The sequence below is a fragment of the Ambystoma mexicanum genome, chromosome 3p, assembly GCF_040938575.1.
Source record: "Ambystoma mexicanum isolate Mex_15411 chromosome 3p, UKY_AmexF1_1, whole genome shotgun sequence".
In the NCBI taxonomy this organism is placed as follows: domain Eukaryota; kingdom Metazoa; phylum Chordata; class Amphibia; order Caudata; family Ambystomatidae; genus Ambystoma; species Ambystoma mexicanum.
Window position 1 is genome coordinate 564959702 of NC_090925.1, and position 25681 is coordinate 564985382.

Here is a 25681-nt window from a genome sequence, read left to right on the forward strand (position 1 = left end):
AAACTTTGGAATAAGCTACCCCCAACGCTAAGAGTGGAGCAATCCTATTGGATCTTCAGGAAACACCTCAAAACACTGCTGTTCATTCAGGGACCCCTTTCAATGTAAAGACCTTCAATACTTTTTTTCTGCTGATCATCTACTGTCTGTAACTAAGCTACGTAACCTGTCTCTTGATGCCCAAATAGTATAAAAAAGTCATACATTAACAAGTATCACAAAATATTTTTTATTATTTATGGTTTAATTAAACCTTTACAAAAGAAAAAGATTTCACTTGCATGTGTAGATTTATACAAATCAAACCTTAAAATTTCACAAATTAATCATTTACATTATATCAAATTAAGAGTTTGAATACAATTTACAGTGGCTATCCGAATCCTCTTGTTATTTGTTAGTAATATCCACTCCCATCGTTCTTGAGGCGTGAATATCAAAACATATTCATGAATTAGAGACCACCAAAAAGTTAAAAATAAATTTTAAAGAAGCAAAGACGACATTATATACATGTTTTCATTTTATACAACATTTGACTCAATTTAAAGTCTGTTGGCTTATTTAAATTGAATTCTTTAATTGCTTCTTCCCGCCTTCCTGTTCCTTCCCACCTGGTGTGGTCTTCATCACGGCATTATGTTCTGTGGATACATATAACATTATGTTAACCTCCTCTACTGTATCTCATTTGTAAAGCAGGCCAAACAATGAATAATCTGCTTGCATACCTTTTCATACTTACAGAAGCAGCAATGACAAATGTGTTGGCACTAATTCTACAAGAGATGAATAAAAACCTATCATATCTAATTTCTTTTAAACAAGCTTACTTAAGCAAGTTTTAAGGTGATGGAATAAAGTACACTTCATACGAGAAGGCATACAATGCAGGAACAGAATGAAGCTACATTTTATATTAAAACACTACTCGTGCATTTTGGATGTTAACAATGTTAGTGTATACACAATGTGCTCCTACAACATGCGCACCTAATACACACGCGCTTACTACACAACATGTAAACGTGCAAGTGCTCTCACATTCACCTCGGACATGTGTGCTACCACACAGTGCACTTACACCATGTGCTGCACTAAGCAGAGCGTGAGAGTTTCAAAGTTGGTACATTACAAAATTAACTTCTAAACACTATCAAATGCAAGTCAGAGCTAACTTTGATGTCAGTTTCAAAGTGATGGGAAAATGTACACTTTTCACACGAAAAAGGAAACCTTTTATGAAAATATACACTTTAGGAGGCATGCAATAAAGGAGCAGAATGGAGGCACATTTTATATTAAAATCCACACAGATACATTTGTGATTCCAACATGACCTGCGCAGCAAACACACACAAGTGCTTCTCACACACATGTAGATGTACCTACGGCACACACTCCTATGTGGATTAGGAGTGGAGTACATACAGGTGAGACATGGTATCCCCTTTTCAAGCCTCCCCCGACCTTTATGGGCTACTATAAAAGCTGTTCCCCTCATTTACCCACATGTGATACTTGACAGTACTGGGACGAGGAAGAGGTGACTAAGAGTAATGAACACTATATCATTTCACCACTCTAGTACTAGGATGAAGAAGATGCCTGCAGAGTGTTGTAAGAGTCAGGCGTGTCCCTTAATCAAAGTCAGGCAACCCAATTGAGAGCACACCTGAAACCTGGTAATTGGTTGCTGGTGTATAAAATGAGAGACCAAGCACCAAAAGGGAACAACAGGGAGAGACCAGCAGGGGTCCCTTGTTAAGAGGAGGCAGCCATTGTGGGGCCGGAGATGGAGCCAGGACGCCTGCATATATCAGAGAGGACTTGCAGGACCCAAAGCAAGTGGGCCGTGCAATTGCCGCAGGTCTGGGAGCATCTGTAATAGAGAACAGGAGCTGTGATAAAGCCAAGGGAAGAGCAGGCGATGCCCGCATCTGTGAAGAAACATTCAGGTTGCTGGCATGCTGAGCGGGAGACGCCTGAAGCCAGCGAGTGTCAGGGAGGGCACTAGCACCGGGGAGCTCCTATCGGACCAAAATTAAGTAACGGTCTGTGGAATTAAGTCAAACAAATGCCTATTGAATACCGAACTGAATGGAAACTTTAAATTAAGCAACATGAGTACATATGGAATACTGAACATATTGAACAACGAATTGAGTGAAATCTTGAATCTAAACATATTAAACATTGAATGGATTAAAACCTTGGGCAAAGCAAATAACAGAACCGCCCAAGTGCACATAAAAGGTGGGGTATGAACCAACCAAATATCGGCCGCCCCCGCCAGACTCCAAAGTAAACTTTTATGAGTGAATGCAGTGCGGCAAGGCCAAAGACTGGCAAGAGGTGTGCAGTACGTGATGGCAGAGCCATGAGGCTGACAAAGGGAAGCCAGAGGAGTGTAACGCAGCACATAGTCAAGAGTCCAAGAAAGAGTAACTAAGTGAAGGTGATTTGGTGCACATGAGCCAGTGCCAAAGAACCCATGTGGTCTGATGAGCCCTGGGATCCTGGCTGAGCGGTGTATGATGGGTGGAAGCTGTGGTCGGACAACTGCGCCTAGATCAGTGAGCCCTGAATGCTGAAAACCCGACACAAACCAATGAAAGCACTTAAACTGTTGAGGCAAACCAGACGGAGGGTCATGTAGACCCAGAGTTGTGTGAAACCTTTTGAAGAGAATGAAGCAAGTATAAGTGGTGAATCTTGGGAAAGGGAACCCAGATACGTGAGAAACTGCAAGTGTTTTGGTTACAGAGCCTCAAGATCTTTTGTTTTTGAAAGGTGTTCCTTGGAACTTGGGGAAGGGAACCCCGAGGATTGTTTGAAACTGTATTGAACTTGAGAGGTCATCCTGAGACTTTGAGGAATTTTTTACACTTGGGGAAGGGGAGATGAACGAAAGAGTTGGAAGAAGCTCTGAAATTTGAGTTGAACACCATTTCCTTTAGCATTGACTCCCCTACACATTGATTAGCTTTAGTTGTGAGGGCAAGCATAGTTTTTGGACACAGTCCTACTTTTAAGTTGAACTCTTTGACACAGACTTTCCTTAGTTTTATTGAGGTAGGGAAATCCCACCTTAGCATGGGGGAGGTTAGGCATTCTACCATCCCGATATTTGATTTAATAAAGTATCTCATTTTGAACTTGGTCTGTTGCCGGTCTTGCTTAATGAGGCCTACACACACCCCCTCCTCCCCACCCCTACGGCACATGCTCCTACAACACATGGTCCTGCAGCACATTTAGAACGCAGGGACCTACAATATGCGCTGCAATCATGTACACAGAGCATAGGAGTTTTACAGTTTATACATTACACAATTCTATGTCAAGACCGCAGACGAGGATTATGCGTTCTCTTCTTTATTTCCATCCTTCAGCAGATTTAAAACTTCATAATTTGTTTCTTTTTTTGGAAAACCAAAACATAGACTTCATTTGCCCGGAAGCCCGGTGTCCCTGGTAGTCATTATGCTCGCACTGAGGCACTTCCTGCCTAGGTCCCTTCCTCTTCTTTTTTCGCTCTTCGCACAGTTAAGTGTCTTGTTCGTGTGACTCTAAAAAGATAGTGCCTTGTGTATATTTAGGATAGCAGACACTGCAAAACCAAATGCGACCTTCTTGGTCGCATGCGCGCCCAATTTCATACCCCTCACAGCGTTCACCCGCTGTCCTCTAGTTTGACGTTACAGTCACTGAAACGCAGCCTAGCCCACGCGTATCAAACTCGCACCCGGGGCTCCGGCTGCGCTTTGAGAAAGGATTAGTTATCAAATATATACATAACTGAAGTAAGCCAGGCCCCTCAAACAGCCCACGAACAATCTCAAGATAACGCGCATGTGAGACGCACAGCGCAGATGACGCATGCAGCTAGTACCTTTACTCCAACTTCGCCGAACGTCCAACGGTATGTTAGTCTACAACGATCTCACGCCAATAAAGAAGATAGTTATAGTTGCCAGCAGCACGAACTAAAATCAGTGAAGAATGCTGCTCCAACATTGAGCCTGCTGTGAAGGCTCCACAGGTGCAGGGCCTCAGAGCCACAGATTAAAACCTGCAAATACAGAGGAAGTCTAAGCCCAAACATCCTGTAAACCACCCCAAGCCCCTACAGGAGGATGTGTATACTTCAGGCACCTAGGCACAACATGAGCATGTATTCAGAGGAGGGTTGTTTCGGAAGCCAAGAGCAGGTGCTCTCAGTAGAGGAAGAGTCAGATCTAACTCTTCGTTTTAAGAGTGTGTTGGGAGACTTTAACGGATGCACTGGCACAAGGGGTACGCCCACTCCAGGATAGGCTAGACGCCCTGGAGTACCAAATTGAACTGCCAGCACGTCCTCCAAACAGCCCACCAGCAGGGCGTCAAATAAGGGAAGAGAACAGACCTGTAAGCGCAAAGCCTCACCAACTCCCAAGGGTCATAACTAGGACTTTAAGAGGAGACCTCCTGAGGCTGTCGATGCTTTTGAAAAGCTGAAAGATGCTTTTTTACTAAAGCCGACCGCGAGGAGCCTCCTACCCCCATCGCCAGGTGCGCAAAACACAGGGGATGATGACTCTTGGTTAGAATCCAGGGATTCAGACTCTAAAGCTTCCCAGAGATTCAAGGTCAGCAAAAGAAAGCACCAAGAGAAGCACAAGGAAGAATTAACAGATCCGTTTGACCCGCAGTCAATAACACACCCAAAGTCGAACAGCTGACACCCATCACCCAGAGTGACAGCAGACACGGCACAAAGACTGCGCAAGCCCAATGAAAAGTGAGACTGCCAATGCGCTCGCAATGTCCCAGGCCGGAATTGTCAGGTAAGGTGGCAGAGACCCCAGAGTTAGACTCAAAGAGGACCACAATACGGCCAGAGATTTGAGGAAAGGCATGGGCCGAGCCTGCAAAGGCTACCAGGAAAAGGTCCTGGACTTGTCCGGGCCCATAGCCAAGATCATGGACTTAGCAGAGAGAGCCAGAGTGCAGTGTACCTACTAGGAAATGCAAACTGTGCCCTATACTCAAGAAGGAGCATTCTTCTAAAGGGGAATTCCAAACTGGGTGATCTAGCATCCAGTGAGTCAAGAGGGGACGCCCAAGGACTGCTTTTTGGAAAAGATTTTGTGAAGGAGATGGGGAGCTTTGTGGGAACGTACACATCCCTCAAGAAAGCCCAAGCATCTATCAAAAAGATTTTTCCCACAAGAGCTTTCCCCGGGACCAGCCACAACAGAGTTTGGCATACGGGCGCTTCGATCCTCAGAGAAGACCTCAAAAGTCCAGAGCACATTACTGGAAATCCCGGCAACAAGACGGCTTCTTCCCAGCTTGCAGACATGGCTACAGGGGACGCAGAGGACATGGATATTACCGCCATCCAAACACGCCAACAGATGAGAAAAGGGGCGTTGTCGTCCTGTTGGAGGCAAGACGGTGTTATTTTTAAAAAAAAATTAGCCAATGCTTTCAATTGAAGCCTGACCACTTGAAGCAGTGACAGGTTTCCACCGAGAGTTCAGAGGACTACCTTCACAACAGATAAAAAAGGAACACTTTGCAATAGCATACAAAGAGAGCAGGTTGCTAGACAGGGAGCAGAGTATTCTATAGAGCAAGAGCGCGATAGAAGGTGGCACCACAAAAGATGGCTTCATAAGCAACATGTTCCTAGTTCACAGAAAAGAGAAGGCACGGCCAGTAATAAACCTAAAGGAATTGAACGGTTGGCTGATGTACAGACACTTAAAAATGGAAGTAGTGCACCTTCTCAGACATCCTCCACAAAGGGGCCTGGTTAGTAAGACTGGATCTGAAAGATGCTTACCCGACAGTCCCGATCGCCGGAGAGCATCGAAAATACTTAAGCTTCAGACATGACAGTTCAGATGACTCCCGTTTGGGCTGGCGTCGGCGCAGTGGCGCTTCACAAAAATGAGAGCGGTAACGGGCGGAGATTGGTTGCGAGAGAGGGATCCAAATAATCATCTACTTAGACGACATTCTAATGCTAGCAGAGAACAAACAAGCACTCATCGAGCAGACCCAGCGGGTGTCTAAACTCTCCTTTTCTCTAGGATTCCTGATAAACCAAGAGAAATCAGAGCTCACGCCCAAACGTCTGGAGTTCCTGGGGTTCATGATGAACACCACGAAGGGGACACTAGAGCTTCCAGGCCCCAAAAGAAGAGTGATCAAGAAAGAGCTCAGAGCGACTGACAAAGGACATATCGCCCTGTGCACTAGCGAGAATTGTCAGCCTTCTAGCAGCCTCGATACAAGCCATCTTTGTGGGGCCCTTGTACTACAGAGCTCTGCAAAGGCTAAAGATCCGAAACCTACAAGAGGGCCTAACATCACAAACTAGTGCTTCTGGACCCGGAGGCAAAGTAAGTCCTAGAACGATGGCTCCACAACATGGAAGTCTGGAACGGGGGTGCCATATATGGAGACATCCCGGAGCTGATCATAGAATCCAACGCCAGCAGAGTAGGCTGGGGAGCAAGGTGTGGCCACAGAGACAGGAGGAAGATGGTCCCAGAAAGAGCTAGACCTCCATATCGATTGCCTGGAACCACTTGCAGGCTCGATCGCAGTGAAAGCTTTCACCAAGGACAAAGTGTAGCGTTGCTTCCTACTCAGAATAGACATTTTTGCTGTCCGATAGATCACCTAAGGGGGTCACGGTCGCACATGCTAATTAAACCAACAAAGGACTTCTGGCACTATTGCCTCGATCACAAGATCTCTGTAACAGCGGAGTTCCTTCCAGTTGGTAGCAGATTGGAATTCTCGCTATTGGCACGACTCCAGCGACTGGAAGTTGCACAAAGGAAGTGGTTGCGCAAATAGCAGCCCTCTGGGGGCCCCTGAACACTGACCTATTTGCTTCCAGATTGAAGCAACAATTACCAAGGTTTTTCAGCTGGGGGTTAGACCCAGAAGCCAGTCAAAGGAGAGGATGAGTTTCTGCAAACGTGTCAGGAGCGGTGCACTACGCCCCACCCCTCCTAATGCTAGCCAGAGCACTAGCAAAGATCAGGAGAGAAAAAAAGCAGAAGTGGTAGTGATAGCCCCGAACTGGAGATCACAAGCATGGTTTCCAGTTCTGATGAAACATTCTACAGATTTCCCGTGACTCCTACCTCTCAGAGAGGATCCACTGCAGAATCCGTTAGAAGACTACCATCCTCTGACGAGGACCGACCAACTACCTCTCATCGCGTGCAGGGTATTGGGAACAGAGATGGGCCCCCTCTATGCTCAAAAGTCACGAGACGACTTGGAGGAGATGAGCCTACGGTGCGACCAGTGCACCATTCATCCCGATTCTGCCCCTTTAGTACAATTACTCAAATGTTCTAGCTTCCTTAGCCAAAGAAGGGACAGCTTTCTGTACTATAGGAGTTTACAGATACACCATCTCAGCGGGACACAATCCTTTAGAAGGAGCAGGAGAGCACCCTGCAGTAGTGAGACTGATGCAGGGGTAAATGCTAGTACACCTCCCCTTCCAAAATATGTCCAGTTATGGGATGTGTCAACAGTTCTACGACTACTCCTAGACTGGCCTCGCAATAGAGATTTATACGACCAGCAGCTATCGGGGAAAGTAGCTATGATGCCGTGTTTAGTATTGTGTAAAAGTGTGTTGGACATGAGAGTGCTAGTGAGAGACCGGAAAGACAGAGTAACCTTCTCCATAGCCAAAAAGACCACATGTCAACTATGTTGTACCCTTACTTCCAAAAGCAACCCAAGCTATGCGCAGCAGAGTGCATTAAGGAAAGCAGATAGACGTCCAGCAAGCGTAGCACAGCTGCTCGTGTGCAGGAAACAGTTTAAAGCTGCAGCAACCATAGCGCATTGGGTGCGAGAGATCATGACTAGCAGGCGTAGATATATCTAGGCTTGGGGCACATTCAGTGAGGGGAGCCATGGCTTCCAAGGCTTTCGGACCCAGTGCAAGTATTCAAGACATACTAAAAGCAGCAGACTGGTCCAGCGAAGGCACGTTTAGGACCTTCTACTTTAAGCAAGCGCTGCAGGAGCAATAGTTCATAGCTTTGAACAAGCATAATGCATGCATCCGGTCTTGACATAGAATAAAGATTACCCCCTCCTTGGAACAGGGAGTCTTCATTTTATTAAAGACACAGAGACAAGCATTATCCCACCCAACAACGCCAGAGGAATGCATATAATGAGAAATGTATGACATTACTACTGTTAAATTGCGTCGTGTATCCCTCCCTAACATTTTCTCTGACCGGAGATGACCAGAAGACAACCTGAGAGAGTAACAGAGCGGAGTGAGAGCAGCCTGCAGTCCAAGTTGACTGAGGGAACTTCATGCACGAATGGACAGTCGTCATGCCAAGTTTCCGTTTACGAGTTAAATAATGTTACGGCAAGAGGTCAGTACGAAGGCATCAAAAGAAGCGGAAGGGACCTAGGCAAGCATGGGACTCAGTGCGAGCATAAGGACTACCAGGGGCACTGGGGTTAATTGGAAATTGAGTCTGGATATGTTTTTCTTCGTTTAAAAAAATTATGTATGTTTTAAAAGAAAGTATGAAGATTTAAAACTGCTGAAGGGTAGAAATAAAGGAGAAAGTAGAATGATTGCCTTTAATAGAAGTAAGACTCCCTTCGCCAAGGCAGGGGTAATCTATATTAACATCTAAAAACTCACATAAAAGGCAAGAGACAGCTGTCCAATGGCAGTTTTAAAGTGATGGAATACCTTTACACTTCATATGAAAATTTACTCTTTGGGAGGCATACCATGAATGAGCAGAATGAGGGCTCATTTTATATTAAAACCCTACACGTACATTTGTGATATTACAATTGTGTATATTCACAATAACACATTCTTACCATACAACCTTTTACAACACATGCTCCTATGACATGTGGTTATAGAACGCACTCCTACCATATGCACTCCGGTGACACATGGTCATACAACACAACCCTACGTTTTAGCGAGCTGCCTACCTGGGGCTTGACAGAGAATTTGGTTTTGTAGGGAAATGGCCTCTCCTTTCTCAAAGCCAGGGCGATCCAATGAACTGAGCAACAAGGCTGCCAGTGAGGCCAGACCAAGGAAAAAAACTGCAAAAAAAGAAAATAAAGAAAACCTGCGCTGAATGCAGAATGCACTGAGACTGCAGAGGGGCCACTGCAAACGGGGAAGCCGTCTGGAAGCAGGACAAAGTGGAGCCAAAGATCCGGAAAGGCAAGCAGACCAAAAGGCAGCAGTGACAGCAGGTTCTTATGAAGATGGGAATGGAAGCTAAGGAAGCAAGAGAGAATCGGGAGAACAGAAAACCATAAGAACAGCAAGCAGAAAAGAGTGATGCAAATCACTGGAACTACCGCCAACTGCAACATAAGGGAGTTGTGTGGCTCACCCGTTTCTGAGGTTCTTTGTTGTGAATGGGGCTAGCCTCCACCACTCAAGATCTTGCGTCAGACACGGTTTCCATCTTGTGGTTGTTACAGAAGGGCGAGAGCCATAGCTCGGGTTGCAGTTGGCAGACCTTGACGGAGTGGTTTACATTTGTCCCAAACAGGCCAGGATTGGGATATAACATACGACACATACTTTGATATGCACTGCTATTACGTGCACTCTTATGATGCACACTTATCACCCACAAAACATTGACGCACATGCTCCCATAACATGCCATCTGACACACTTATGACAACACATTAGGAACGCGGAACCCTCAGCAGCGGTATAAAAAAAAGACACCCGAGCTGGGGTTTTCCCCCTCCAAGATGGCAGTGTATTAGGACACGGAGGTACTGTGAGTGCAGTAGTCTAGATTCATCCAAGATGGCCCTCTGGAATCCGGTCGCCTGCGACCACAGTCCTCTGAGCTACAGAGGAGGTACATGGGTGGAAGGAGGCTCCTGCAAGCATTGACGCTCTGTTCTACTCTTCCCATTCTTGGATGCCCTCACTTTGCTCCCATCTTGCTGCTTGCTACTTGCTTTGCGTATTCTGTACTCTTTCTTCCTGGTACTAGTTCTTGATTCCAGTAATATTCAGCTCCCAGCCTCTGCTGTGCCTTCAAACAACTGCATCATCATCCTGTTCCCACTGAGTAAGAGTTTTCTTCCCCAGAGGGTTTCCCTTGGGCTCAGCACATTGAATACACGTAGCCACGTCTGGTCTGCGGATATTCTTTGGGGCCTTTTCCAATTAACTTCGGCTGCTTGGGGGTTCCTTTGATTGGTCTTCATTCTGTTACTGCTGCACATTGGCACATAGTTAGTGCTTGTGATAACCGACAGCCCTCCTTTAAAACACAATCTCACGAGACACTCACAGAAACTTAACACTCACAGTTACGATGCAAACGTACGCCACCTGCGGTTATGAAACATGCTCTTATGCAAACACACACACACACTACATGCCCATAACACACGCTAGCTTTTGGGAGGGGTCAGTAATGCGAGGCAGCCAACTGCTTGAAGATTTCTCAGAATGACATTTCATTAAAGAAATTATAATAAGAAAATGCCTTGCTTGCCCTACTCTACGGAGGAATTCCCTACCAAGGTTAAGGGAACATTTTATAGCATGGGAAATCTGTTCCTCACACTAAACATACAAAGGAAATTATAGATCAACACAATATAATAAACACTATTAACACAATGTCTGAATGGCCTTCTCTTGTCCTCGGTAAAATCCCTTCCCCAGGATTCAAGGAGAACTCCAAAATGTTCAACAAAAGAAAGGTTATGAACCAGCTCTTAAATGTCCAAAGTCAAGAAAACATTCAAACAAAAATCCACTGGTAAACTCCTTGTTCCTGGATGAAAATATCCCCATCCAATTTCAAGAAGAAGAAATAGCACCAATGGTAATCCTGATGATAATGGTAAACTGTCTCTTCAAGATAGTTTGTCATAGTTCAAAGAAGGTGTAATATTCCCCAATGTCAATAATACACAATTCTTTAGGACTTCAGTTACAACTTTACATTGGTATATTTGTCAGGATGCATTCTCTGTGCTGCTGCTTCTATTTTCAACAACCACGCTTCTACTGTTGGTACTATGAGAACAGTCACCTTTGCCCTACAGTACGTTACTGCTTCAAACCACTTCAAAGTGACATCTGCTGACAACTTAATATACCACCACAGTTCAAGTATTACTACTACTGCTCAGGTAGGCAAGGCACCCTTCATTTTAATGGCTTTCTCAAAAGGGGGATCCTCTTTGCCTCTTCCGTCTGTCGGACTGCAACAAGAACAACAAGCTTCTACCAATAAGCCTCTCCCTTCAGCAGTTTTCGCACCACAGGTTGTATTTTACCTCAAAGTATTTTTCACAAGCATTTGGTTCCCCTTCCCCAGCTTTACTGGCACCTTTCCGACAGTCATCAGCCCAAGTAATTGTCCAGAAGCGTATGTGCCCGTGGAAGTGGAAGGCAGGCCAAAACTGAAGGCCGTGTGGCAGACCCCACAGTGCCAGAGTTTTGGGTCAGGGAATTAACAGACCCCAGTGAGGTGCGAGTTGTGTATGCGGACTGGGTCCCCTCTCTGGCAACAACAGGCAGGCTACCCAAGAAAGTGAGAACACAAAGAATGAACCAACATCTTTGCGGAAATCTCGTAACCCATTTATTACAGATAGGGAAGTAGGCTCATTGCCAGCAGAGCAAGTTAGGCACATTAGACATGGATGATTGTCTGCACTGACCTGTGGCACAACGAGGGGCATTGATGAGATGAATACTTGCCAAGCACACCCAGACAGCGAGCGAGTGGCACAGAGACACAGAGAGGCAGATGGGAGCAGGCTGGGGAGAAAGGGACACAAGGGGATGGAAAGGGAGTAAGCCAGATTGAAAGAAGTGTACCTGCTTGTGTCTCTGTAGCTCCCAGGCGTTCAGTACTACTTGTGAAGGCATGATGAAGGAGGACACAGACAACAACTTTATTAAATTAAATGTCAGGGTGGAGAAAGGCCTAACTTGCCCTATGCTAAGGTGGGATTTCCCTGCCTATAAAAAAACCTAGGAAAGTCGGAGTCAAAGAGTTCAAATTAGATGCAATCTGTATGTCCAAAACCTATGCTTGCCTTGCCCTCACAACAACAATGTGCAGGGATGTCAGCAATCAAAAGAAAACCAATGTTTACCATAAAATCTTTAGCTTCTTCCAGCCCCCCCCCCCAAAAGTATAACATACTTCAAAGTAGTCTCAAAATTCCCTTTCTGAGAAATGGAATGTAATAGTCTTCAGCTCTCAGTGTTTCCTTCCCCAAGTTAAGACGGTTCTATGTGATATTTCCGCATTTTGAAGACTGAATACAAAAAAGGGAGATCTTTTACGCCCATCTTCTTGCAGTGGATTCCCTTCCCTATCCCTAACCCCTCCTGCTGGCTATTAATCAGGTAGGTTTAACACTCCCCACCTCCCCAGCTCTCCATTTCCCCACCCACCACACCTTTCCCAGCGAATCAAAAACTTACTACACACATACACTCACCCGACGACTCCTCCGGGTCTCCCTGTGCCAGTCAGCCCCTGCGTGCACTGATGTGCGGGAGGGGCGTGACTGTTTGAATTTGAAAGTTCGCTCTGTGCGGTCACGGGGCAGTCTTTCTAAATCAATATTTTTTTGTATTTGGTTAAGTGTTTTCACTTAGTACCATTAGGACTCTGGTTTCCAAGTTCCAAATCACACAATTTAAAGGACCTTGAAATGAAAGCTGGACTCCGGGATCCCTTCCGAAGTTCCAAATGTCACAATTCCAAAAGAAACCAAAAAAGGTCATTGACTTCTATAGTATAGTTGGACTTTTGTTCAGATAACTTTGTAACTTTCCCATAGGTTGAAAATGTCACAGTAAATCAGGCTTCAGTATCCTTGGTTTGCCTGTTCTTTACACATCCTTTTATATTGCAGCATACGGTTATTGGTTTATAATTATTTTCAGTTTTGCACTTTAATGTATGATGGTTTGTATTGATTTAAACGTTATGGCCTCCATTACATTTCATTGGTTTAATTCAGTCTAGTAGTAAAGTGTTAGTTCTGTTTAACAGCAAAGTCTTAATTCAATTCAGGTTTCAATAATTGTTCATGTCACTTTAGATGCATAGTTCAATGTGCAGAGACCTTCAAAAACGTGTTTCTTGCCATACGCGACCATTCCGATGCAAGATACTCTTATTTAATATTGAGCAAATGCAACTGTTCATTATACTTTAATTGAATAGTTTGGTGTTCAGAGACTTATTACACGCAACCACTCTGATACAAAGTATTTCCCTTTGTTGTATTGTTAACAGATATAGTGGTTTGTTTCCCTTTAAATGAGCAACTCACTGATCGGAAAACTTCGAAAGTGTTTCAAGCTTCACTCTACCACTGCGATACAATGTATTTCAGGAAACGCTTCAGTTCACACAAGCGCACTGCTTCTCTCTCATGCATTAGAAACTCACTGGTTGCTTTGAATGCTTATGCTGCAGATCACACAACCTTCTTCCTTCTGTGTTGGGCCTCCACTTCCTGCCCATCTGACACTCCTGGCGTGGTCCTCCACCCCAGGCAAACAAGCATGTTGCATGGAAAGGAACGGGGCAGCCTTCCTGAACAACTCCCTTCACTTTTCCTAGTCTGCTCCAGGGAGTCCCTACTCCCAAGCCACGCGGTCCGGTCCTCCGCTGCCTGCAACAACCTCCCGATACTGGTCCCGTCGATTCCCTCTGCCACTGGGTTGGTCTCCATTTATACACCATCAGCCCTATCGGCTGCAGGTGTGGATGATTATTCATCACTGCCTCACTCATTAAAAAGGGACATGCCTGACCTTTATGATACAAGTCATTTATAACGCACCTGTACATGTGTTTCTAGGCGCACCTTTACACATGTCTTTACTACTCTTAGCCGGCATCTTCCTCTTCCTAGTACTAGAGTGGTAAAAGAGCATGGTCTTCATTGCCCTTAGTTGCCTCTTCTTCGTCCCAGTACAGAGTCAATTGTGGACAAATGAGGGGAAGGAACAAGTTACTTACCTGTAACTGTTGTTCTCCAGCATGGGTCTGGCATGGATTCACATGCTCATGAATATTCCCCGTCGTCAGGCTGGGAATCCTCGGTAAAGAAAAAACCAGTATCAGTTTCATTTCTGATCTGTCTTTCGTAGTAGTAACCAATCACTGGTCTCTGCGTCATACTGACCACAGCCAATGACTGCCCTCTACCTAAGCACCGCCTCTGGCAGCCATCTTCAGATTTGGGAGCACGTGAAGTGGCAGTATGACCAAGTGAAGAGCCGCAGAGGGGTAGGCGGGAGGGTTCGCATGTGAATCCATGCCAGACCCATGCTGGAGAACAGTTACAGGTAAGTAACTTGTTCCTTCTCCAGCATGGGGTCTGGCATGGATTCACATGCTCATGAATAAAGAATACATAGCAGTACACACATGCACAACCACGGGAGGTGGCAAAGGCTCAACATTAAGCATTACATCAAACTCAACATTAAGCATCTTACCTCCTCACCAGGCTCACCTCAGGCGAACAGGTTGCGCAGCACTGCTTGGCCGACCCTGGACTCCTCCCTGGAATCCCGATCGACGCAGTAGAATTTCGTGAAGGTGTGCGTCGACCTCCACGTAGCAGCCCTGCATATGTCCAGCAGGGGCACACCAGAAAGGAACGCCGTGGTAGCTGCGATCGCTCTGGTGGAATGGGCTCTCGGACGGCCAGGCAGCGGTCGGTTTGCCAACCGATGACAGTACATGATACAGCCGGAGAGCCATCTGGAAATGGAAGCCTTCGAGAGAGCCTTCCCCTGATTGACAGGTCCAAAGTTCACAAAGAGTTGTGACGTCTTCCGAAAACACTTTGTGCGGTCCACGTAGAACTTCAGCGCTCTAGCCACATCCAGCGAGTGCAAAGTCCTCTCAGCCGGCGACGAAGGCGACGGGAAGAACACAGGCAACACCAAGGGTTCGTTGAGATGGAAGTCCGATGGTACCGTGGGCATGAAGGAGGGGTGCGTCCTGAGCACTACCCTCGTGTCGTGAAAAGTCAAGTACGGGGCCTTGCAGGAAAGGGCCTGGATCTCTCCCACCCGTCGTGCGGAGGTGATGGCCACAAGAAACGCTGTTTTCCACGACAAACTTCAACGGGGCCGAGTGCAGAGGCTCGAACGGAGGTCCCATGAGCTTGGTCAGCACCACGTTGAGCTCCCACGCCGGGGCCGGCGCCTTCACCGGTGGGAACGATCTGAACAGTCCCTTCATGAACTCTTTGACCAGACGATGAGACCACAGGGACGACCGGCCCGTGGTTCTGGAGTATCGGGAGATCGCAGCAAGATGAATCTTGATGGACGCGTGTGCCAGTCCAGCTTTGGCCAGCGTCAGCAGGTACGGCAGTACTTGGGGAGCCGTAATCCGTAGAGGGTTAATCTTCTGTGCGTGGCACCAGACAGAAAACCTCTTCCATTTGTGTCCGTAGCATTTAAGAGTCGAGGACGCCCTGGCCTTTGCAAGAACCTCTCTGCAGTCGGCCGGTATGTCGTATCCTCCAAACTCTAGCGCTGCAGGAGCCAGGCCTGCAAGTTCAGCGATTTCGGGTCGTGGTGGAGGATGGCGCCTCCTTCCCTGGAGAGCAGATCCGCGTCCACCGGCAGCTTGATTGGCGGGGACGCTGACAAGCCCAGAAGGTCCGGGAACCATATCTGCCTCGGCCACGCAGGTGCGACGAGGATCATCCTGCACCGTGACCTCTTGAGCTGGTTGACGAGCCGGATTAGCAGTGGCAAAGGAGGGAACGCGTAGAGGAACAGGCCCTCCCAGGGGAACGAGAAAGCATCGCCCATGCTCCTCGCCTGGGGAAACATGCTGGCGAACCTCCGGCACTTGGAGTTTGTCGCCGTCGCGAACAGGTCGATCTGGGGTGTGCCCCACCGTCGGAAGAGGCGATCCACTAGATCCTGCCGTAGTTCCCACTCGTGGCACGAGCGCAGCTCCCTGCTGAGTGAGTCGGCGATGGTGTTTTTTATCCCTGCCAGATGAAACGGCACCAGAAACATCCCTTGGGCGACTGCCCAATGCCACAGGTCCTGCGCCTCCTTGGACAGTGCTGGGGACCTGGTTCCGCCCTGTTTCCTGATGTAAAACATGGTGGTGGTGTTGTCGGTGAAGATCCTCACCACCTTGCCGTTGAGGGACGGAAGGAAGGACCTGAGGGCCCAAAACACTGCACGGAGCTCCAGGACGTTGATATGTAAGGATTTCTCCGTCGGGAGCCAAAGGCCTCTTGCGTGCAGATTTTCGGTGTGCGCTCCCCACCCTTCCAGGGAGGCATCCGTGGTCACTGTCTCCTGGTGGGCTGGGGTCTGAAAGTCCATGCCCGCCGTCAGATGCGCGGGTGCCCCACCACCGGATCGCTCGTCGGAAACTCTCGTCGAGTGTGATCCTTTCCTCGAAGCTGCCCGTCGTTTGGATCCAGCGCGCGTCCAGGAACTCCTGCAACGGGCGCATCCGGAGCCTGCACATGGGAATGAGGTAGATGCAGGAAGACATCATTCCGAGGAAGGACTTGATGGACCTCACCTTGGCCGCGTCGGCCACCAACATCCGCTGCACCTTGCCTAGGAAGGTCCTGGTCCTCTCCTCCGACGGGGAGGCCAGAAGGGACACTGTGTTGAGCCTCGCTCCCAGAAACAGAGCGTCTTGCGCGGGTACCAGGTGGGATTTGGCGTAGTTCACGGAGAATCCGAGGTCCGTGAGAAGTTGGACGGTCCTTGCCGTGTGAACCACGGCGAGCTCCCTTGTCTTGGCTCGGATGAGCCAGTCGTCCAGGTAGGGGTAGACGTGGATCCCTTCGCGGCGCAGCTGCGCCGCCACCGGTGTGAGGCACTTGGTGAACACCCTGGGTGCCGACCGTAGTCCGAAGGGGAGGGCTTTGAACTGGTAATGACGCCCTTGGACCACAAACCTGAGGAATTTTCGGTGCCCCTTCAGGATGGGAATATGGAAGTAGGCATCCTCCAAATCCAACGACGACAGGAAGTCTCCTTCCTCCAGCTGACCCAGGACGTGCTGGAGGGTGACCATCCGGAACTTTTGCGCCTTGATGAACTTGTTCAGACGTCGCAGGTCCAGGATGGGGCGCCATCCCCCCCCCCCCCCCCGTCTTCTTCTTCACGAGGAAGTATCTCGAGTAAACTCCGGAGCCCCGAAGCCTCTTTGGGACGAGTTTGATGGCGCCCTTCCTGAGCATCGCCTTTATCTCCAGGAGAAGTTGAGGGACGTGAAGTTCTTTCCTGGCCACGGGGGGGACGCGCGGACACTTTCTTTGAAACTCGAGCGCGTGGCCCCGGGCCAAGGCGTCCAGCACCCAACGGTCGGTGGAGATGGACTCCCACACGCTGACGAAGCTCGCCAGCCGGCCTCCCACCGGGGTGCTTCGGTGGGGGCCCGACCCCACGGCCGGTTCAATCCTGCTTCGACGAGGCTTTGCCGCCTTGTCCTTGGCGACGACGGCGGGGTCCGCCAGACTTGCCTCGTCCTCTGTAGGCCTCCTGAGACGACGAGCGGGCCGCTTGACGGTAGGAGAAACCGCCGCCGGAACCTTTGGAGGCGCCCTTGCCTCCGCTGCTCCGAAAGGGCGTCCGTCGTTGTTGCAGAACTCCAAGGGCCCGGGCCGTCTCGGTGTCCGCTTTAATGGCCTGAAGGGAATCGTCCACTGTTTTCCCAAACAGGTTGTTCCCATCGAAGGGCATGTCCAGGACTCTGGTCTGAACGTCTTGATGGAAGTCCGTAGCCTTGAGCCATCCACGCCGCCTAAGGCAAACGCCGTTGCCCAACTGGCGGAACCCAGTGTCGGCGATGTCCGTCGCAACGGTAATGGCGTGGTCCGAAGCCACCTCACCTTCCTGCAGGATCTCCAGGGCCTCTGCCCTCTTGTCGTCCGGCAAGAAGTCCAGCAGGGGAGCCAGTTTGTACCAGAGCTCCCTGTCGTATTGGGCCACGATAGCCAAGGCGTTGGCAGCTTTAATAGTCGTCGCTGCAGACGAGATGACTCTGCGTCCCACAGCGTCCAATTTCTTTCCCTCGCCGTCCGGTGGGGAAGTCGATGTGGAGGCCGCACCCCCCCCCCGGCTTTTTTCCTGGCTGCCGCGGAGAATACGGAGTCCGGGGTAGGCTGCGCCCGGAGGCACAGGGGGGCCGTGTCCGGGACCCGGTACTTTTTCTCGTACCGGTCTCTTCTAGCTGGTGTCGTGGAAGGGTTCTTGAGGAGGGTGAGGCCCTCATCCCAAATGTCGTCCAATAGAGGCACTGCGAGGACCATCTTCCTCTTGGCCTCGCGCCGCTGATAAAGGAAACCTTCCTTCTTCTCCTCAGGGCAGAGTTGGAAAAGCTCGGATGCCCTGGCGATCATGGAGTGGAACGATCCAATCTCGTCGGGCGGAGAAGCCCTGGTGGGAGGCGACGACGGTACATCCTCGTCGTATACCTAGTCGTCCGTACCCGTCGCTGCCGTGTCAGTCCCCGTATCATCCCCTCGGGTGGACGGGGAGGAGGGCTGGAAGGGGCGCGACGGCTGAAAAGGAGGAGGAGGGTGGATCCTTCTTTTCTTGGTAGGGGGAACCCCAGAAGGTCCCGGTTCCGGGTCTCCCGACGGGAGAGGTTCCGTCGGCAACGGTAGTCTCGTCCTTATCTCTGAGCATAAGGACTGTATAGCCAACAAAATGGCCGCCGAGCTGTCTCGCGGCGCTGGCAGAGGGGAATCCGACGGGCGATCAGGGGCCCCGTCGGTACCCTCGACGATGTCGTAGTCACCTGTGTCGGGATCCATCCCGACGGGCCGGTCTTCTACCACGCCGAGGCCATGGCTTAAGACTTCGACCAGCTCCTCCTCCGAGGTTGAGGCCGAATCTACGACGACGCCCTGCCCCCCCTTTTTCTTCCCCACGGGGGATTTCACGGGGGTCCTATCGATGGGCACAAAAGAGGACTCCCTCCGAGGTGGCAGGGAGGCTCTGAGCCCCGAGGTCGCCACCACTGGCGTAGCCTCCACAGGCTGAGCCAGGGCCGCCGCGACAGACTCGATAGAGGGCTTGGCCGGATGGATTAAGGCCTTCACCACCTTAGGTGCGCTCACCGCCTTATCCTTGAGGGGGGGGGGGGGGGGGAAACAGTGCCTCGCTCCCCCTCCGCCTTCCAGCTCGACCGGGGCCTCTCTATGAGCCTCGCCGGGTGCTCGGCCTTCCTCTTACCCGACCCGGAGCGTTGGCTCGCTGTTGATGGTGCCGGGGAGGGTGCGCCCAGCCTGGCGCCTGTAGAGCCCGACCGTTCGGCGCTCCCGGTGCCAGCGGACTCGCGGTGCTTGGCCTTATGTTGGACCCCCGTCGCCGGGGCGTCCTCAAAGGTCTTAGAAGACCGCTCGGATTTCTTCCTCTTCTTCTCGCCGGACGGGCTCTTCCCTTCCAGCCAGTTGGCGAGACGTTGATGGCGGTCCTTCATGGTCCGCTCCGACATGTTGCCGCAAAACGCACAGTCCTTCTCCACGTGAGTCTTGTCCTCATGTAGGCAGTACAGACAAAAAGAATGTTCGTCCTCCTTGAAGACGTTTTGCAGCTGGCATCCAGGGCAGACCCTGAACAGCTTTCCGGGCGTCGAGCTTCCCTTCTCCTGGGCCATGACCGGGCCTGAGAAACTTCTGGAGTCCTCCAAAAGCGTAGCTCGACGAATCTTCACCCTTGAGGGGCGTAGACGAATCTGACATGGGTCCCCGTTGATCAGATGGAGTCGGTGGAGCTTGAGGCTCTTTTGACCGAAAAAACGAAGTTTTTTGAGAAAAAAGTGAAAAAATAGCACTAACGCTCGAGAGCAATAGCACGAGGATCCCAACACATGAACGTGCGGTAAAAATCTGAAGATGGCTGCCAGAGGCGGTGCTTAGGTAGAGGGCAGTCATTGGCTGTGGTCAGTATGACGCAGAGACCAGTGATTGGTTACTACTACGAAAGACAGATCAGAAACGAAACTGATACTGGTTTTTTCTTTACCGAGGATTCCCAGCCTGACGACGGGGAATATTCATGAGCATGTGAATCCATGCCAGACCCCATGCTGGAGAACTGACTTACAATAACCCATAAGGGTTGGGACAAGATTGGGTTGGTTGTCATTTGGAAAAGGGGGTTACCATGTCTCACCCAAGGGTATCCTACTCTTCGTCCTCAAAGACCCTGCACCGAGGTGATCCTCCCTCGCTTCTCCACTCTCAGGGTCGGGATCCAATAGCGATGGCCTTTCCCTGGCCACCTGAGTAGAGGATCCAAGGAGTTGCGCGAGAATCAAAACACTGCAGTCAAAAAAAGAGCCCCAGTCCTGGTTAACTGTCCTCTTATAAGGCTGTTCCACCCCTGCAGAGCCCACCCGCAGTGTCCCAGGAGGAAGTGGACAGGCCCATGATGAACGCAGCTGTTCAAGTGACAGAAAGGGTGGAGATTAACAGGGGGAGGTAGGCTGACACATGCAGGCACAGCCCCCCTGCTCCACTTCTGTCCCAGGAAGGGGAATGGAGAGATCAAGGAGGAAGGGGTGCAAACATAAAGGGACAACAGAAAAGGGTCACAACGAAAGAGGAGGGATTTCAAGCAGGACCACCAACCAGGCGCTGGGATAGGTGGCATGGGAGCGCAACCCCACGCTTCCCAAGGTCCAAGACATTGGGGATGGACATCGGATCAACGCACCGGGACAAGAAAGCAGAAATGCCCTTTACAGACTGAGAAGTCCCCGGAAACCTGAAGGTTAGCACTTCTCCTGGCTAAGGGCACCAAGAAGCAATAAGGTACTATTTCGCAGTATAAGGTTGGCATATTGGGCAAATGGGGCACAATAGAGCCCACCTTGGAAATTTGGGTTTTATGATACCCTGCACATTTTCCTGGTTTAAATGGCAATCCTTCTCAGTGGACGGAGGGGAAATTGTTAGAGCAATGATGGGGAGGGTTTCAAATGGGGTTTGAATTGGAAGGTTGAGGTGGGGGAGGCCATGGGCACATTATCGAGATCAAAGTGAGGGAAAGAAGGGTTCAGAGCTGCATACAAAGGGGGGGCTGTCATTTGGTAGCTTTTCTCTCAAGTTTTTGACACTTTAAGGGGCTGAATACCCACATAAAAGAAGGAAATTAGAATCTTTATTGAATATACATCTGCCTGACCTTATAGCTCTGCAGGAGACCCATATTAAACAACAAGATCGGTATAAACTAAAGTTGCAGCAATATCCGATAATAAGGCATGCCAATGCGTAAGGGAAGACAGGAGTACTACTCGCTTTTACAAAAAAAATACATATTTACATTGTGAAGATGTTGGCTGACAAAAAAAGGCTGGTTCCTTTATATTATAGTACAAGTGGGTTCGATGACCACATTTTACATCTATTTACACCCAAACACAGGCCAGGGGGGGGTTTGACGGCAGCTCTCTCCAATTTAGAACAGTTTGCCCAGGGAGAAATGATTGTGATGGGTGGGGGGACTTGAATATAGCATGGGACCCACTGCGGGATACAAGCTCCAATACAAAGTATGCTAGACCTCCACCGTCATTATCTCTTAGACGAAAATAAAACCAGCTGCCACTTAAAAACATGTGGCCTGCTCTAAAAGGTGATGAAACGGTGGTTACATTTTATTCCCATGTTCACAAATCCTTTCCCCAAATAGACTACTTTTGGGCTTTGACTAGGACGCTTATGGGAAAAGGGACACAAAGCAATACTCATACGATTACTATCTCAGACCATGCACCTTTGATCATGGAGCTCAGCATTCCCTAAGTGGGTTCCAAGCACTACAGATGGAAGATGCAGAAAGAAATAATATCTGGTCTGATTATATGCGAAGACATTCAAGGGAAATGGTGTAGTATTTTGATTCTAATTTGCAAGGCGAGGTTGGCTTAGACGTGGTCTGGGATGCATTTAAAGCAACCCTTAACTTCTTGCAATACAGGCATATAGAGGGAAGGTTAGGCATAGAATGGAAATGGAGCTAAACTCTGAGGTAAAGGATATCCTTAAAAAAATGGAATCAGATGTATCAGAGTATGCTTAAGCAGTACCATACTGCTTAAGGTAAACTGGATTTAATATGAACTAAGCGGGCAGAAAAAAGCCAATTTTTAAAAGCATAGGGTGTATCTTAAGGCGGATAAAGCAGATAGAATGTTAGCCAGACAAAATAGAAATGAGCATCGCAGATATTCCAGGAAGTGGAAGACGAAATGGGAAATAAGGTAGCCGACAGAAGAGATCATAGCCCAAATCCGAGCATTTTACTCTACGTTATATGAGTCAGATTACCCAGACAAAGTCGCACAAGACAAAATACCTACGATCGATCCAAATGGAGAGAATGTCGGTAGAGGATAGAGTAAATTTAGATCTGGATATCACCCAAGAAGAAGTCTCATTAGTAAAAGCGAATCTCCCAATAAACAAGTTTAGCCTATAGGTTAGCAGATTTAATTATTTTATCACAAGTGTCAAAATAACAGCTTCTATGTAAGAGGCTAAAATAATTTTGATCCCAAAGCCAGGTAAGGATCCAGCCAAATACAGGCCATACCGTCAGATTGCGCTCATGAATATTCCCGCAAAAATATACATGAACATTCTTGCAAACCGATTTATTTTTTTTATTCAATTTTGATTTTCAAAGAGAACAGAGAGCATTTTATGATCAACAACTTTAGGCGCATGCCCACATGAACACCAAAAGGAAGCCCCAATTCCCTGACGCATTCTCCCACCCTGCCCCTACCCCCAAACCCATTGTCTCGGGACACAGACTCCTCTTGTCCGTGGTAAACCTCTTTGGGTAGCACCGACCGGGCTGAGGATAGGCAGTGGCAAACTGCCTTTCCTAATTCAAGGGCAATGTGTTCTATACTTAAGCGGGTTTTGGGCCAGGTCTGCACTTACCTGATGCAGACCATTCTGCCACATCCAGGCCCTCTTGAGGCCTGAATGGAACTACTTTACCTGTGGGACTACTTTCCACCCGGGTGTGGTCGGGGAAGGATACATACCTGATCGGAGGAAGGACACACACTTGGAACTTCTTCCAAAGCTATTTAAACCACACCCGATCAGCAACTCACGCTTCGCGTTGTTCTGCTCCTCACAGATGGACTCTCACCGTGTCAGCTCCTGCATCTGGACCTCAGCCACGCCTGTCAGAATCCTGGGTCACCTGCAAAGGGAGACAAGAGACGTTACCTGCTAAATCAGCGCCACAGAGACATCACACCGATGATCCTGAAAAGGAAGACAATATTTTAAAAGCATTTCGCTACGATCGCTGCAGCGCTGCATTTCACTCACCTTTCCTGGACGCCACCATCTTCAGCAGCGATCATCCGGATCCACAGCCACTTCCATGAACCTAGAGAGAAAGACAAGAACAAGGTGAGAGAAGGAAGGGAATAGGAAAAGCTCAGTTTCCTTCTAAGTCTTACCTGTTGGGTCATTCCCATTTCATTTCGGGTCTTGCCGCTTCCAGGCATCCGGACCCCAGCCCCTATGGGGAAAAAAGACAAAGACATTGAATGAGCGAATGCAAGACTTTACCCGAGCGCTCATCCAGAACTTATCTGTCATTTACTGGAACTGCACGTTTCACTTCGGGTCGGCGCCATATCTCCGGCATTCCGAACCCCGGCCCCTAAGGGGAAAAAGACAATGAACATTATTATTAAGCTTGGACTTTTGGACTTGCAACAGACCTTTTACAGAGCCTTACCTGAATAGTCAAGCTTACCTGAACTCCCATCAATCCTCAATCCAGCGAAGTAACTGGGTTTCAACGCGCCCCTGCATCAGAAGCAGGATGGAGAGCTCATCTTTCCTGACCCTAAGGTGAGACTTCACAGGGAATCGTGGAAGGGAATCGTGGAGGGTTGGAAGAGAGTGGGAGGCTTGAGCATAACTCAGTCAGTAGGTAATACTCCCTTTTCACGCACAGGGGAATATTCCTGCGAGCCGGAGAAGCCAGAGTAGAGGGGCCCTTCTTGTCCATCTTCCGAGTCCTGCGCTTCACCATTGAAGAAGCATCACCACTAGAAGCCAGACCTGCGCCTCGGTGGGAATCAGGTGAGCGTTACACTTATAAAAGTTGTCCTCCCTCACCAGTTGGCCGACCCTACAGAGTCCAGCGACCAACTAGGACTGGTAATGTTCATGGCCTGGAATTTCTTCTAACACTGGCGTGGACCAAATATGACTCAGTGGAGAGGGCCACGTGGTCACCTTTTCTCTATTCCCCTTTCCTGCTAGCGCTTTGCACATTGTGCCTAGTATTGGGTGGTCCCCAAGCTTTTTCAATGGAACCCATAACCATTCCCCTACTGTGACTGGATGCAGGTGAAGGTCTGAGGTAGACCCATTGTTTGTTAGGGTCCTCTGAGGTGCGGGGGGAGAGGGGGGGGGGCTGGGGGGGAAAATCGTGCTATAAATTGGGCTGCTCTGTGGTAGGTCTGCAGGTCTGGGAGGGTGACCCCTCCGCTTTCTTTAGGGAGGGTGAGGTCTCGTAGCCTATTCTAGGTCTTTGACCTTGCCATATGAATTTCAATATATGCTTTTTGGCCTCTATGGGGGTAGGTTTCTGGAACCTCCAGTGAGAGCATCTGAAACACAAAGCACCCTAGGGAGAAGATTCATCTTTATGGAGTTTATCCTTCCCATCCAGGATATTTGCCCCTTTCCCCAGCCCTCCATGTCCCTGAATAAGTTGTCAAACAGGAGGGGGGGGGGGGGGGGGGGGAAGTTTGCCTGACTCATATCTTCATTGGGTCTAACAATATTGATCCCCAGGTATTTTATCCCCTCCGTGCAGATCTGAAGACCCATGGGAGTAGGTTCCACCAAGTTTCTGTCTGGTGCAAAGGGAAAAATCCTGGATTTGCCTATATTTACCCTGAAGCACCTGCAGGGCGGGGGGCGCTGTTGCGCTGAAACAAGATTGCCGCCTGAGTTTGGTGCTCCGGACTGCGAGAGCATATATCTTTCAATTTCACCTCGCAAATACAGCGGAGCCTTTCAAAACTGCAGCGACCGCTGTGCAAGTGTATACTCTCTGGTTGTGCCGAATCCTGGACTGATGGAATCCCTGGGGGGACTGTTGTGACCTCCGACGTGGTGAGGCTGCCGGCGTCTGTTTCCTCCCCTGGACGCGGCTCCAGCGAGTGCAGCTCTGCAGAGGCACTTGGTGCCCCAGCGCGGGCGGCCTCCGTGGGGGAGAGGCATCCGGCCCCTGCGGGCACGCTCGCCATCTGGATACTGGCCGGACCGCCCAGCGCTCCCCGTTGCACCATCCCCTCACAGACCTGTCGGGCACCCCGCCGGCAGATCGGCCTGCGTGACCACAGCCTGGAGGCTGAACTCCTTCAGGCACCTGATGCTCCTTTCGCCCTGTGCTGGGCCCTGCGGACGATCGGAGCCCCCGTGGCTGACTCCTCTTCGCTAGACTGCTCGCCTGCCTTCTCCTGCTCCCCCCCCCCCCGTGGAGTGCCTGTGGCAGCGCTCGTGGAGGTAAGGGGACAGGGGGAGCTGGGAGCGGGCTGGTCGTCCAGTGCTCTGACGCCGTCTC

The 25681-nt window shown here is 49.4% G+C and overlaps 1 long non-coding RNA gene across 1 annotated transcript in view; it reads right to left on the reverse strand.

Moving 5' to 3' along the window:
- Positions 1-213: 213 nt before the first annotated feature.
- Positions 214-25681, reverse strand: part of LOC138580619 (uncharacterized) — a 72130-nt gene continuing 46662 nt past the window's right edge. The window contains exon 2 of the long non-coding RNA XR_011304303.1: positions 214-644. This is a non-coding gene — a long non-coding RNA (uncharacterized lncRNA). The remainder of the gene's footprint in view (positions 645-25681) is intronic.